The sequence below is a fragment of the Lepisosteus oculatus genome, chromosome 14 (assembly GCF_040954835.1).
Source record: "Lepisosteus oculatus isolate fLepOcu1 chromosome 14, fLepOcu1.hap2, whole genome shotgun sequence".
NCBI classification, from domain to species: domain Eukaryota; kingdom Metazoa; phylum Chordata; class Actinopteri; order Semionotiformes; family Lepisosteidae; genus Lepisosteus; species Lepisosteus oculatus.
Genome location: NC_090709.1, coordinates 22713056 through 22725602, shown reverse-complemented (window position 1 = coordinate 22725602; position 12547 = coordinate 22713056). Strand labels below are relative to the sequence as shown.

General features: G+C 47.8%; 11 non-coding genes and 1 pseudogene across 11 annotated transcripts; 11 read left to right on the top strand and 1 right to left on the bottom strand.

Moving 5' to 3' along the window:
• The first annotated feature begins 1936 nt into the window (after positions 1-1936).
• Positions 1937-2009, top strand: trnaf-gaa (transfer RNA phenylalanine (anticodon GAA)). Its single transcript has one exon. It is a non-coding gene; the product is annotated as a tRNA-Phe (tRNA).
• A 97-nt stretch (positions 2010-2106) lies between these two features.
• Positions 2107-2179, top strand: trnav-aac (transfer RNA valine (anticodon AAC)). Its single transcript has one exon. It is a non-coding gene; the product is annotated as a tRNA-Val (tRNA).
• A 1387-nt stretch (positions 2180-3566) lies between these two features.
• LOC138243615 (U1 spliceosomal RNA) lies at positions 3567-3731 on the bottom strand. The gene has a single exon (XR_011192270.1). It is a non-coding gene; the product is annotated as a U1 spliceosomal RNA (small nuclear RNA).
• A 3185-nt stretch (positions 3732-6916) lies between these two features.
• LOC138217863 (5S ribosomal RNA) lies at positions 6917-7035 on the top strand (annotated as a pseudogene).
• A 537-nt stretch (positions 7036-7572) lies between these two features.
• LOC138244132 (5S ribosomal RNA) lies at positions 7573-7691 on the top strand. Its single transcript, XR_011192746.1, has one exon. It is a non-coding gene; the product is annotated as a 5S ribosomal RNA (ribosomal RNA).
• Positions 7692-8228: 537 nt separating this feature from the next.
• LOC138245073 (5S ribosomal RNA) lies at positions 8229-8347 on the top strand. The gene has a single exon (XR_011193689.1). It is a non-coding gene; the product is annotated as a 5S ribosomal RNA (ribosomal RNA).
• Positions 8348-8884: 537 nt separating this feature from the next.
• LOC138216511 (5S ribosomal RNA) lies at positions 8885-9003 on the top strand. Its single transcript, XR_011180223.1, has one exon. It is a non-coding gene; the product is annotated as a 5S ribosomal RNA (ribosomal RNA).
• Positions 9004-9540: 537 nt separating this feature from the next.
• On the top strand, positions 9541-9659 carry LOC138244131 (5S ribosomal RNA). Its single transcript, XR_011192745.1, has one exon. It is a non-coding gene; the product is annotated as a 5S ribosomal RNA (ribosomal RNA).
• Positions 9660-10196: 537 nt separating this feature from the next.
• On the top strand, positions 10197-10315 carry LOC138244130 (5S ribosomal RNA). Its single transcript, XR_011192744.1, has one exon. It is a non-coding gene; the product is annotated as a 5S ribosomal RNA (ribosomal RNA).
• A 537-nt stretch (positions 10316-10852) lies between these two features.
• LOC138245072 (5S ribosomal RNA) lies at positions 10853-10971 on the top strand. Its single transcript, XR_011193688.1, has one exon. It is a non-coding gene; the product is annotated as a 5S ribosomal RNA (ribosomal RNA).
• A 537-nt stretch (positions 10972-11508) lies between these two features.
• Positions 11509-11627, top strand: LOC138216510 (5S ribosomal RNA). The gene has a single exon (XR_011180222.1). It is a non-coding gene; the product is annotated as a 5S ribosomal RNA (ribosomal RNA).
• Positions 11628-12164: 537 nt separating this feature from the next.
• Positions 12165-12283, top strand: LOC138244129 (5S ribosomal RNA). The gene has a single exon (XR_011192743.1). It is a non-coding gene; the product is annotated as a 5S ribosomal RNA (ribosomal RNA).
• Positions 12284-12547: the final 264 nt, after the last annotated feature.

The following is a 12547-nucleotide window of genomic DNA, read 5'->3' as shown; positions in this document are numbered from 1 at the left end:
CACAATTATAATTACAACAATACAACAATAACAATAGAGGAGACCGTGGAAGATGGTATTAAGAAGAGCAGAGGGGTGAAGAATGGAAGCAGTTAAGTAAAGGCTTTTCTGAAAAGGAGGGTTTTGAGTCTGGATTTGAAGGAGTTTAGAGAAGGTGACTCTCTAATATCCTTGGGCAAGGAGTTCCAGAGCTTGGGGGCATAGCAGGAGAAGGCCCTGTCGCCCATACAATGTAGACGGGCTTGGGGGACAGTAAGGAGGGCAGAATTTGAAGAGCGGAGGTTGCGAGGTGGGGAGTAGGGCGATAAAAGTTCAGACAGGTATTGAGGTGCCAAGCCATGTAAAGTCTACGCGGAATTTGACCGGAAGCCAGTGCAAGGACTCCAGGATAGGAGTAATGTGAACACTTGCACTAGATCTGGTCAGGATTCTGGCTGCTGAATTTTGGACATACTGCTGAAGTATGCTGAAGTATTATTCAGCTGAAGGACCATAGAATAATCGATTAACTTCACTGATTGGTGAGTACTGATTCTTTTCTTGACCCTGTTTAAATATCTAGAAAACAGTCAATAAAGACTGTATCGATCAATTACCATAGTGCGTTTAGTGTTAATAATGTTCAATCCGAAATTAAACAATGATTATTCATATTATTATTTAGGTAACTCTATCCTAGAGCTAGAAAATTATATTCCAAGTTGATAAATGTATGTAAGTAACAGTTTAAATACATTTTTCCAGTGTTTATAAATCATAAGTATGGTAACCACGGCAACAGCCGGCACATCACTGTATGTGTCTAGGTGTCTCGCATTCGTCACAGAGAGTGTATGTGACGTCACGGGCAGCAACTAATACTACTACTAGTGTATTCATTTTAACATTAGTGAGAGTACAACTGGTAGTTTTAATGGTAGTGTTCATAACAAAGTGTGAGTATTAATAACAAAGCGCTTGTTTGTTAATCGCGTCTCCACTCGTCCTTTGTTCTGAAAAGAACCTGTAAATGCTACAATATTCTTTACTCAGCAGCTTATTAAAAACAGCTCCTGTGATGTTCAAACCGATTTTTTACACAGAACACTGACACAGCTTTGCGTTCTGAATCTCTTTTTCTCGTGCGTTTATTTAATGTGGCACAATGCACTGGGATAAGGGTATTCTGTTCACAAACCAATAGCATTTAAACCACAGCCCAGGTTCGATCTGTCTCCCAGAATCACCAGGGCGCACACACACACACACAACCGTGCCGTTGAAGTGCTCTGCTTCATTTCTAAGGGCAACTCAACATTCACTCCTACCCCGAGTGCAGAAAAGACAGCGTCCGCAGCAACAACAGCTCAGGTCTCTGCACAGGAGCTAAGCTGCCCCCATCTCCTCTGCTCTGCGGTTCCTGCGGAGTGGATTCCTGCCTGGAGCCGTGTTTGCAGGCGGCGGCTCCCCGCGCCCTGTCTGTGCGTCGTGTCCAAGAGCTCCTGGGAGGAAGAGAGAGCCCTCACACTCGGGGGCTTTTCCACGGTCTGTGTGAGGAGGGGCGGGTGTGTCCAGTAGCTTATCGAGCGGAAGCCTGGGGCGGCGGAGAGCTGTGATCGTGCAGACCTTGAGGTGTCACCTCTTTGTCTGCTTTCCCGCCCCCCCTCCGCCCAAGCTCTGCTCCAAAGTAGCCCGGCAACCCCTCACACCTGCACGTGTCACAACCTAAGGTGTGGTCATGAGACACCCATGGGGTGTCGTTCTGTTCTTGCTAATTGTTTCCTGCCCGTCGCAGGCAGGAGTCCATGCGAGGAAGATGCGCTGGACAGAGCTCAGAGGGCGCACCTGGGTGGCTTTCCTTCAGAGTGATGTTCCTGCAACACTCTCCCGCTACTCTTGGTGCGCTCATGCCGCAACACAGGAAGGCTGGAGCAGGTGGCTGTGGGCTCTGCGCACCGCCAAAATAGCTCAGTTGGGAGAGCGTTAGACTGAAGATCTAAAGGTCCCTGGTTTGATCCCGGGTTTTGGTATTTTGTTTCATCGCGCCCTTTGTTCCTCTCTCCAGCGCACCCTGCCTAAATTTCTCAGCCCGAAATGCAAGCAAGACACCAGCAGCGGTCCCTGCAGGTTTCCATAGTGTAGCGGCTATCACGTTCGCCTAACACGCGAAAGGTCCCTGGTTCGAGACCGGGTGGAAGCAGACTCGTTTTGCACGCTCCTGTACTTCACAGAGGTCTTGAACGACCGGTCATTTGTTCCCAATGTATTTCCGGTGCCTTCGTGCACTCTTGTACCAAACGCACGTTCCTTCTGTACGTGGAGCCGATCATTTGCAATTGGGCTGTGCCGACAGACCAGGACGAGCTCTGTCGGCTCAAAAGCAGCGCAGGACCTGCAAGAACAACAGAAAGATTAGCATCCAGCGGGGGCCTCTTAGTGAGCCCAAGATCTCATCAAGAATCGGCTCCAGCAACAGGGCTGGGCGCATTGTTCCATTCTCCGACCACTCTCGGTGTAAACAAGTCCCTCCTGGTCTCTGCTTGAAATGCACTTTCCTGCGTTTGCTTTGGTGTAACTGGCTTCCCCTGCATGGGCGAATGTGAAGAAGATCCTTAGTAAGTCATTGAAGAAAACCAAGAAGAGGTCGGAGTGGCCTCTGTCGTTCATCAACGATCCAGTCAGGCAGTACTCCTCCTATTCTGCCAGTATGTGGATTCGAACCGGGGTTGTTGCGGCCACAACACAAATTCTGAGCACTATACGATCACAGCGAGTTACCGAGACATACACAGCCAGTAGGAAAGGATGTACTCTCTTTGTGTGACACTAGTCGGAAAAGTCCTGACGCTGCATTTCAACTGAGCCCTAGTATACATCAACCCTTCGACACTCTGAGTGCCAACTCTCTTGTGTGTTTTCTCCATCAAGCAGGTCATGAAGGCAGCAATTACAGTTTGCTTACATGACGCACGCACAACATGGCTGTATGCTCCCATATGGTCTAGCGGTTACGATACCTGATCTTCACCCAGGTGGCCTGGTTTCAGCTCCTTGTATGAGAACGTGTCAGTTTTGCCTCCTGCTTTCCAAAGATCAGCACCATGTTTTATGCCTCCCCCGAATATCGAAGCTGCCTCTAAATCTGCAAATGAAGATGAGTCAATAAACCACTTGTTTTTCGTATAACTATACATATATTCATTTAATACTGATTTCATTCATTGAGCACGGATACAATAGAGGTACAGCTATTCACTGTTTGACATGTCTGCACTGGTACAGAACCTAGCAATCAGAAAACGGGTGAAACTGTCTTGAGAATTAGCATACAGTACCGAGGCCCCCATGACCAAATAAAGGCTAACCTCGATAATCAGCCTAAATAATGCAGACAACAGCAAAACGACTGACTTTGAAAAGGGAATGAATGTCCGGAAGGAGTAGTGTAACCAGCTTGAAATGCTTCTCCGGACCTCTAACTAAAAGAAACCGGGAACCAGCAGTGGCATCGACTCCTTTCGAACTGGGATCCTATCGCACCTCATGGTGTCCTAACTCTCCCGTATCTGATATTTGACCAAGCACATCAGGAGAGAGCGCGAACGCAGTCCCCCACTACCAGAAATTATGCAGTCGAGATTCCCACATTTGGGGAATTCGCAGGGGTCAGCACAGCCGGAGTGCAATGGCCGAGCCTCGCCCTGGGTGAATCGATTTTTTAAGAACTTTATTTTCTTTTCACAAAAAAATACAGGACATCACAAATTAGAAAGCTTTACATTAATATACATACTTAAAACAGTATATATAATCCCATCTCATTACATTTTGACACGGTACCAGTTATATAGCAACAATTTATTTTTTTCTGGTGCAAATCACATTCTTTACTTAAACATGATAATGTTTTTCACAGTTTCTTGAGATATTGACCTATGCTCTCAATTTCCCACAGATTTTCTGCTTCCTCCCTCCCTTCTCTCCACAGATCTCTGAGGTAATAGTTCTCTCGGGTGATGAACAGGGCCAGGCTACCTGCTGCCTTGACTGGGACCTCGATGCCTTTGAACAGCCCCATGTTCCTCACTCTCCACAGGGCATCTTTCCCACTGTTCACCACGGCCCAGATCCTGTCAAACATGTCAGGAGGAAGTTTGACAGGAGAGATGCCGTTGTAGCGGCAATGCTTGTTAATAAGACAGAATTAGGCCGTGGTATTCTGTCCTAAATGAGGCCCCATCTCACCCTCCATCTTTGTGGTGCAGCCACAGAGAAAGTATTCATGCAGGTTGATTTAAGATGTTTTCTTTTGATAATGGACAGCTCCCAGATGGGGATGCACTTAGCTTAGCCTGGCTATCATGATCAATGGTCATCCATTGGTGCCTATCTGTCTAGGGAGTGCCGAATGGACATCTGGACTGCATTCCTAAGTGTCAAGAGTAAGTGACTCATATCTCACCTTGACCAACCAATCAGGGACTGGCAGGGCGTGGTAATACCACGTGGGTCTCTAATGCCCGCCAAACTCTCAACCAATCAGCACACATCTATGTCTTGGTCAAAAAGGGAGCGCAAGCTCAGATCGGGGCTCTCCTTGGCCATTTTCGCGCATCCTCAGAGACAATCACGTGACAACTGCTGTTGTCTGCAAAGGGACTTGGACTTTGTTCTAAGCGCGAGGCCGAGGATCCCATACGTACTCAGAATTCTACCAACATGAATGATCCGCTTGATCAACGGCAGCCTACAGTTGGACCCTCATCGACAACCTGAATAGCTTATTCAGAAGCAGCGCTGGACCAGGAACGAACCAGCTTCTTCCCAGGCAAAAGAGTGACTTGGTGTTCGTGCCGGGAGATTCCAAATCCATACACAGTGGATAAGTAAACCCCATGTTCTACATTGTGTCTCGAGAATTCAATTGTACCTCAACACAAGTTGTTATCAATTTAATTCATGAGTAATGTATTTACTTCCGAGTTTAGAGTAACAGTGGGTAATAACACTGATTAGCGATTTGGTAACCGAACGATATATATTGACATATATTCTCTGTTGTGTATCTCTTTGTGTTGGCATCTCTTCGAGATTATATACCTTGTATATTGATAACCCTCACAGTAAGGTCTGCCGCTCGTATCCAGGCAGACTAGTATATGTTTGGTGCACAATTTATGTGAATAAATGTATCTCGTGTATTGAACCCGTGTGTGTGCGTTGTTAGTTGTTCTGACGATTGATTTTCTAAAAGCCACAACGAACAACCTCGTGATTACTGCTACAATTAATAATTGTCTCAGTAAACCCATCAAACCTCTACAACCACGATACACCACCATAAACTATATTAATTTAGGAACATAAACATATAGTGTAAACTGTATATGGCTGGTATTGGTAGTTTAAAGAAAAAATACACACCAGTATTCCACTTTCTTCCTAAACATTTTAAGCATCAAAGTCTTACATGTAGTAAGATTTTACCAGGTTTCGGAAACGTTTTTACATGCTCCTTCTGACCATCTTAACTTTATATACTTTGTGAAAAGTCATAAGATATTCACATTTTCTGTGAATGTGCTCGTTATCGGAGTAAACAAAAGCATACTTTTAGAATTTGATTAATAGGGAATATAATATGGAATCACGTACCTAAAGAAATTAATAACGATATAATTATTTTTATGTACTGTAGCTCAAATAGTAGTATAATACACTTTCTATGGATACATGTGCTTCTACGCAATGCAGAAGCACATCCACAAGTAACATTACCTAGCTAAGAGAGGACATTGGCTAGCCATTATGATAAATACAGTGGAAAAAAGCAATTGGGAAAATAAGACCTGCTGATCTGTTATACATACCAGGAAGAGAACAGAATATGATTTTTTTCTGTTCGAAACGTGTGTTGTCTTTATGAAATTCATGTATTTTAAACGTTTAATTAAGAAGAAAAAAACTTACAGAAAGATACTAAGCTGATCACGAGATAGAAAGATCACCCGTTTTTCGCGCATAAAAAGTGGCTATTAACTGGGTAAACTGTTATTAACTGGAGTCAACTGGGTGAAAACACATAATATGAACATGAAACAAAACAAAAAATAAAAATAAGATACAATCTACAGACATTAAAACCGGTGTCATGGAAATATAACTATCAAGGAAGCCACAAGAGAGAGTTCTCACCTGAGTAAGGTCTTTATTTCAATATTGGGAGCAACCAGAGACTCAATTTGTTACAAGCAGTACCGGGTTTTCATAAGACGTTGCGCTGTAAAAAAGCTCAGCGCTTTGTCCATTCTAAAACTTCCACTTTCCCTAAGAGAAAACAGATTACATCAAAAAGCGAAAGAAGAAGCACTAGATATGTTATTCAAAGCTTATCAGTTACTTTCAGCTAATTCTAACGACCCAGACAGCATATATTGTTTTGGTACATTGTCTTCTAAAGTAACCTAAACAGTGTACTTTGTTGACGCACTGTTTTCTAAAATTCTGCACGTACTGTAGCACAGCAATTACATCCTTGAAATATATTATCTAAAAGCCCCAATATATTTCTTTGCAAAGCTCTCTACATTTTAAGAATCAATTTACTTATTAGATTTCCACTTAAAGACTTGTTCGGCTGGCGTTCAAGAGTCGCGTTTTTCAGAATTGTATTGAGATCGTTTTCCACAGAGCTCAGATGTCAAAGCACAGCAGCAGCTCTCCACAGCGATCCTCTATAGCGCCCTTTCTCCCGCAGCTCCGTCCTCATTGGAAGGAAGCAAGAGTGAAAGGCTGAAGTGAAATAGAGCGGGGACGAAGGCAGTGAAGAGAGAGAACGTGGGAAGAAGAGAAAAACGCAAGGGAAAAAAAGCAGCGTCGTAAAAGAGGTGACGGAGCTGTCCTCTCAATAAGAAGGGTGCCAGCGAGCCTTGCTCTCGATTAGGGCCACACCCCCTTGAGCACGCCTGATCTCGTCTGATCTCGGAAGCTAAACAGGGATGGGCCTGGTTAGTACTTGGATGGGAGACCGCATGGGAATACCAGGTGCTGTAAGCTTTTAAGCGCAGGAGGCGCCCTATCCCCGCTCGCTCGCTCATTCCCCTGTTCACACGTGCAGTGCGGCTTGTCCGTCAGTTTATTTGTCAGCTTTGGCGAGACACGGGTGCTTGTGTATTAGCGTGAGCGTTTTTTATTCTGATCAGGAACAGTTTTACAAGTCCGCAAAGGATCGAGGAAAGGTTTATCGCCAGCTGAAAAGAGACACAGCGCTTCAGCTGTGGAGACTTGTTCGGCTGGCGTTCGGAGAGTCGCGTTTTTCAGAATTGTATTGAGATCGTTTTCCACAGAGCTCAGATGTCAAAGCACAGCAGCAGCTCTCCACAGCAATCCTCTATAGCGCCCTTTCTCCCGCAGCTCCGTCCTCATTGGAAGGAAGCAAGAGTGAAAGGCTGAAGTGAAATACAGCGGGGACGAAGGCAGTGAAGAGAGAGAACGTGGGAAGAAGAGAAAAACGCAAGAGAAAAAAAGCAGCGTTGTAAAAGAGGTGACGGAGCTGTCCTCTCAATAAGAAGGGTGCCAGCGAGCCTTGCTCTCGCTTACGGCCACACCCCCTTGAGCACGCCTGATCTCGTCTGATCTCGGAAGCTAAACAGGGATGGGCCTGGTTAGTACTTGGATGGGAGACCGCCTGGGAATACCAGGTGCTGTAAGCTTTTAAGCGCAGGAGGCGCCCTATCCCCGCTCGCTCGCTCATTCCCCTGTTCACACGTGCAGTGTGGCTTGTCCGTCTGTTTATTTGTCAGCTTTGGCGAGATACGGGTGCTTGTGTATTAGCGTGAGCGTTTTTTATTCTGATCAGGAACAGTTTTACAAGTCAACAAAGGATCGAGGAAAGGTTTATCGCCAGCTGAAAAGAGACACAGCGCTTCGGCTGTGGAGATTTGTTCGGCTGGCGTTCGGAGAGTCGCGTTTTTCAGAATTGTATTGAGATCGTTTTCCACAGAGCTCAGATGTCAAAGCACAGCAGCAGCTCTCCACAGCGATCCTCTATAGCGCCCTTTCTCCCGCAGCTCCGTCCTCATTGGAAGGAAGCAAAAGTGAAAGGCTGAAGTGAAATAGAGCGGGGACGAAGGCAGTGAAGAGAGAGAACGTGGGAAGAAGAGAAAAACGCAAGGGAAAAAAAGCAGCGTCGTAAAAGAGGTGACGGAGCTGTCCTCTCAATAAGAAGGGTGCCAGCGAGCATTGCTCTCGTTTACGGCCACACCCCCTTGAGCACGCCTGATCTCGTCTGATCTCGGAAGCTAAACAGGGATGGGCCTGGTTAGTACTTGGATGGGAGACCGCCTGGGAATACCAGGTGCTGTAAGCTTTTAAGCGCAGGAGGCGCCCTATCCCCGCTCGCTCGCTCATTCCCCTGTTCACACGTGCAGTGCAGCTTGTCCGTCTGTTTATTTGTCAGCTTTGGCGAGACACGGGTGCTTGTGTATTAGCGTGAGCGTTTTTTATTCTGATCAGGAACAGTTTAACAAGTCCGCAAAGGATCGAGGAAAGGTTTATCGCCAGCTGAAAAGAGACACAGCGCTTCGGCTGTGGAGACTTGTTCGGCTGGCGTTCGGAGAGTCGCGTTTTTCAGAATTGTATTGAGATCGTTTTCCACAGAGCTCAGATGTCAAAGCACAGCAGCAGCTCTCCACAGCGATCCTCTATAGCGCCCTTTCTCCCGCAGCTCCGTCCTCATTGGAAGGAAGCAAGAGTGAAAGGCTGAAGTGAAATAGAGCGGGGACGAAGGCAGTGAAGAGAGAGAACGTGGGAAGAAGAGAAAAACGCAAGGGAAAAAAAGCAGCGTCGTAAAAGAGGTGACGGAGCTGTCCTCTCAATAAGAAGGGTGCCAGCGAGCCTTGCTCTCGCTTACGGCCACACCCCCTTGAGCACGCCTGATCTCGTCTGATCTCGGAAGCTAAACAGGGATGGGCCTGGTTAGTACTTGGATGGGAGACCGCCTGGGAATACCAGGTGCTGTAAACTTTTAAGCGCAGGAGGCGCCCTATCCCCGCTCGCTCGCTCATTCCCCTGTTCACACGTGCAGTGCGGCTTGTCCGTCAGTTTATTTGTCAGCTTTGGCGAGACACGGGTGCTTGTGTATTAGCGTGAGCGTTTTTTATTCTGATCAGGAACAGTTTTACAAGTCCGCAAAGGATCGAGGAAAGGTTTATCGCCAGCTGAAAAGAGACACAGCGCTTCAGCTGTGGAGACTTGTTCGGCTGGCGTTCGGAGAGTCGCGTTTTTCAGAATTGTATTGAGATCGTTTTCCACAGAGCTCAGATGTCAAAGCACAGCAGCAGCTCTCCACAGCAATCCTCTATAGCGCCCTTTCTCCCGCAGCTCCGTCCTCATTGGAAGGAAGCAAGAGTGAAAGGCTGAAGTGAAATACAGCGGGGACGAAGGCAGTGAAGAGAGAGAACGTGGGAAGAAGAGAAAAACGCAAGAGAAAAAAAGCAGCGTTGTAAAAGAGGTGACGGAGCTGTCCTCTCAATAAGAAGGGTGCCAGCGAGCCTTGCTCTCGCTTACGGCCACACCCCCTTGAGCACGCCTGATCTCGTCTGATCTCGGAAGCTAAACAGGGATGGGCCTGGTTAGTACTTGGATGGGAGACCGCCTGGGAATACCAGGTGCTGTAAGCTTTTAAGCGCAGGAGGCGCCCTATCCCCGCTCGCTCGCTCATTCCCCTGTTCACACGTGCAGTGCGGCTTGTCCGTCTGTTTATTTGTCAGCTTTGGCGAGATACGGGTGCTTGTGTATTAGCGTGAGCGTTTTTTATTCTGATCAGGAACAGTTTTACAAGTCCGCAAAGGATCGAGGAAAGGTTTATCGCCAGCTGAAAAGAGACACAGCGCTTCAGCTGTGGAGACTTGTTCGGCTGGCGTTCGGAGAGTCGCGTTTTTCAGAATTGTATTGAGATCGTTTTCCACAGAGCTCAGATGTCAAAGCACAGCAGCAGCTCTCCACAGCAATCCTCTATAGCGCCCTTTCTCCCGCAGCTCCGTCCTCATTGGAAGGAAGCAAGAGTGAAAGGCTGAAGTGAAATACAGCGGGGACGAAGGCAGTGAAGAGAGAGAACGTGGGAAGAAGAGAAAAACGCAAGAGAAAAAAAGCAGCGTTGTAAAAGAGGTGACGGAGCTGTCCTCTCAATAAGAAGGGTGCCAGCGAGCCTTGCTCTCGCTTACGGCCACACCCCCTTGAGCACGCCTGATCTCGTCTGATCTCGGAAGCTAAACAGGGATGGGCCTGGTTAGTACTTGGATGGGAGACCGCCTGGGAATACCAGGTGCTGTAAGCTTTTAAGCGCAGGAGGCGCCCTATCCCCGCTCGCTCGCTCATTCCCCTGTTCACACGTGCAGTGTGGCTTGTCCGTCTGTTTATTTGTCAGCTTTGGCGAGATACGGGTGCTTGTGTATTAGCGTGAGCGTTTTTTATTCTGATCAGGAACAGTTTTACAAGTCAACAAAGGATCGAGGAAAGGTTTATCGCCAGCTGAAAAGAGACACAGCGCTTCGGCTGTGGAGATTTGTTCGGCTGGCGTTCGGAGAGTCGCGTTTTTCAGAATTGTATTGAGATCGTTTTCCACAGAGCTCAGATGTCAAAGCACAGCAGCAGCTCTCCACAGCGATCCTCTATAGCGCCCTTTCTCCCGCAGCTCCGTCCTCATTGGAAGGAAGCAAAAGTGAAAGGCTGAAGTGAAATAGAGCGGGGACGAAGGCAGTGAAGAGAGAGAACGTGGGAAGAAGAGAAAAACGCAAGGGAAAAAAAGCAGCGTCGTAAAAGAGGTGACGGAGCTGTCCTCTCAATAAGAAGGGTGCCAGCGAGCATTGCTCTCGTTTACGGCCACACCCCCTTGAGCACGCCTGATCTCGTCTGATCTCGGAAGCTAAACAGGGATGGGCCTGGTTAGTACTTGGATGGGAGACCGCCTGGGAATACCAGGTGCTGTAAGCTTTTAAGCGCAGGAGGCGCCCTATCCCCGCTCGCTCGCTCATTCCCCTGTTCACACGTGCAGTGCAGCTTGTCCGTCTGTTTATTTGTCAGCTTTGGCGAGACACGGGTGCTTGTGTATTAGCGTGAGCGTTTTTTATTCTGATCAGGAACAGTTTAACAAGTCCGCAAAGGATCGAGGAAAGGTTTATCGCCAGCTGAAAAGAGACACAGCGCTTCGGCTGTGGAGACTTGTTCGGCTGGCGTTCGGAGAGTCGCGTTTTTCAGAATTGTATTGAGATCGTTTTCCACAGAGCTCAGATGTCAAAGCACAGCAGCAGCTCTCCACAGCGATCCTCTATAGCGCCCTTTCTCCCGCAGCTCCGTCCTCATTGGAAGGAAGCAAGAGTGAAAGGCTGAAGTGAAATAGAGCGGGGACGAAGGCAGTGAAGAGAGAGAACGTGGGAAGAAGAGAAAAACGCAAGGGAAAAAAAGCAGCGTCGTAAAAGAGGTGACGGAGCTGTCCTCTCAATAAGAAGGGTGCCAGCGAGCCTTGCTCTCGCTTACGGCCACACCCCCTTGAGCACGCCTGATCTCGTCTGATCTCGGAAGCTAAACAGGGATGGGCCTGGTTAGTACTTGGATGGGAGACCGCCTGGGAATACCAGGTGCTGTAAACTTTTAAGCGCAGGAGGCGCCCTATCCCCGCTCGCTCGCTCATTCCCCTGTTCACACGTGCAGTGCGGCTTGTCCGTCAGTTTATTTGTCAGCTTTGGCGAGACACGGGTGCTTGTGTATTAGCGTGAGCGTTTTTTATTCTGATCAGGAACAGTTTTACAAGTCCGCAAAGGATCGAGGAAAGGTTTATCGCCAGCTGAAAAGAGACACAGCGCTTCAGCTGTGGAGACTTGTTCGGCTGGCGTTCGGAGAGTCGCGTTTTTCAGAATTGTATTGAGATCGTTTTCCACAGAGCTCAGATGTCAAAGCACAGCAGCAGCTCTCCACAGCAATCCTCTATAGCGCCCTTTCTCCCGCAGCTCCGTCCTCATTGGAAGGAAGCAAGAGTGAAAGGCTGAAGTGAAATACAGCGGGGACGAAGGCAGTGAAGAGAGAGAACGTGGGAAGAAGAGAAAAACGCAAGAGAAAAAAAGCAGCGTTGTAAAAGAGGTGACGGAGCTGTCCTCTCAATAAGAAGGGTGCCAGCGAGCCTTGCTCTCGCTTACGGCCACACCCCCTTGAGCACGCCTGATCTCGTCTGATCTCGGAAGCTAAACAGGGATGGGCCTGGTTAGTACTTGGATGGGAGACCGCCTGGGAATACCAGGTGCTGTAAGCTTTTAAGCGCAGGAGGCGCCCTATCCCCGCTCGCTCGCTCATTCCCCTGTTCACACGTGCAGTGCGGCTTGTCCGTCTGTTTATTTGTCAGCTTTGGCGAGATACGGGTGCTTGTGTATTAGCGTGAGCGTTTTTTATTCTGATCAGGAACAGTTTTACAAGTCAACAAAGGATCGAGGAAAGGTTTATCGCCAGCTGAAAAGAGACACAGCGCTTCGGCTGTGGAGATTTGTTCGGCTGGCGTTCGGAGAGTCGCGTTTTTCAG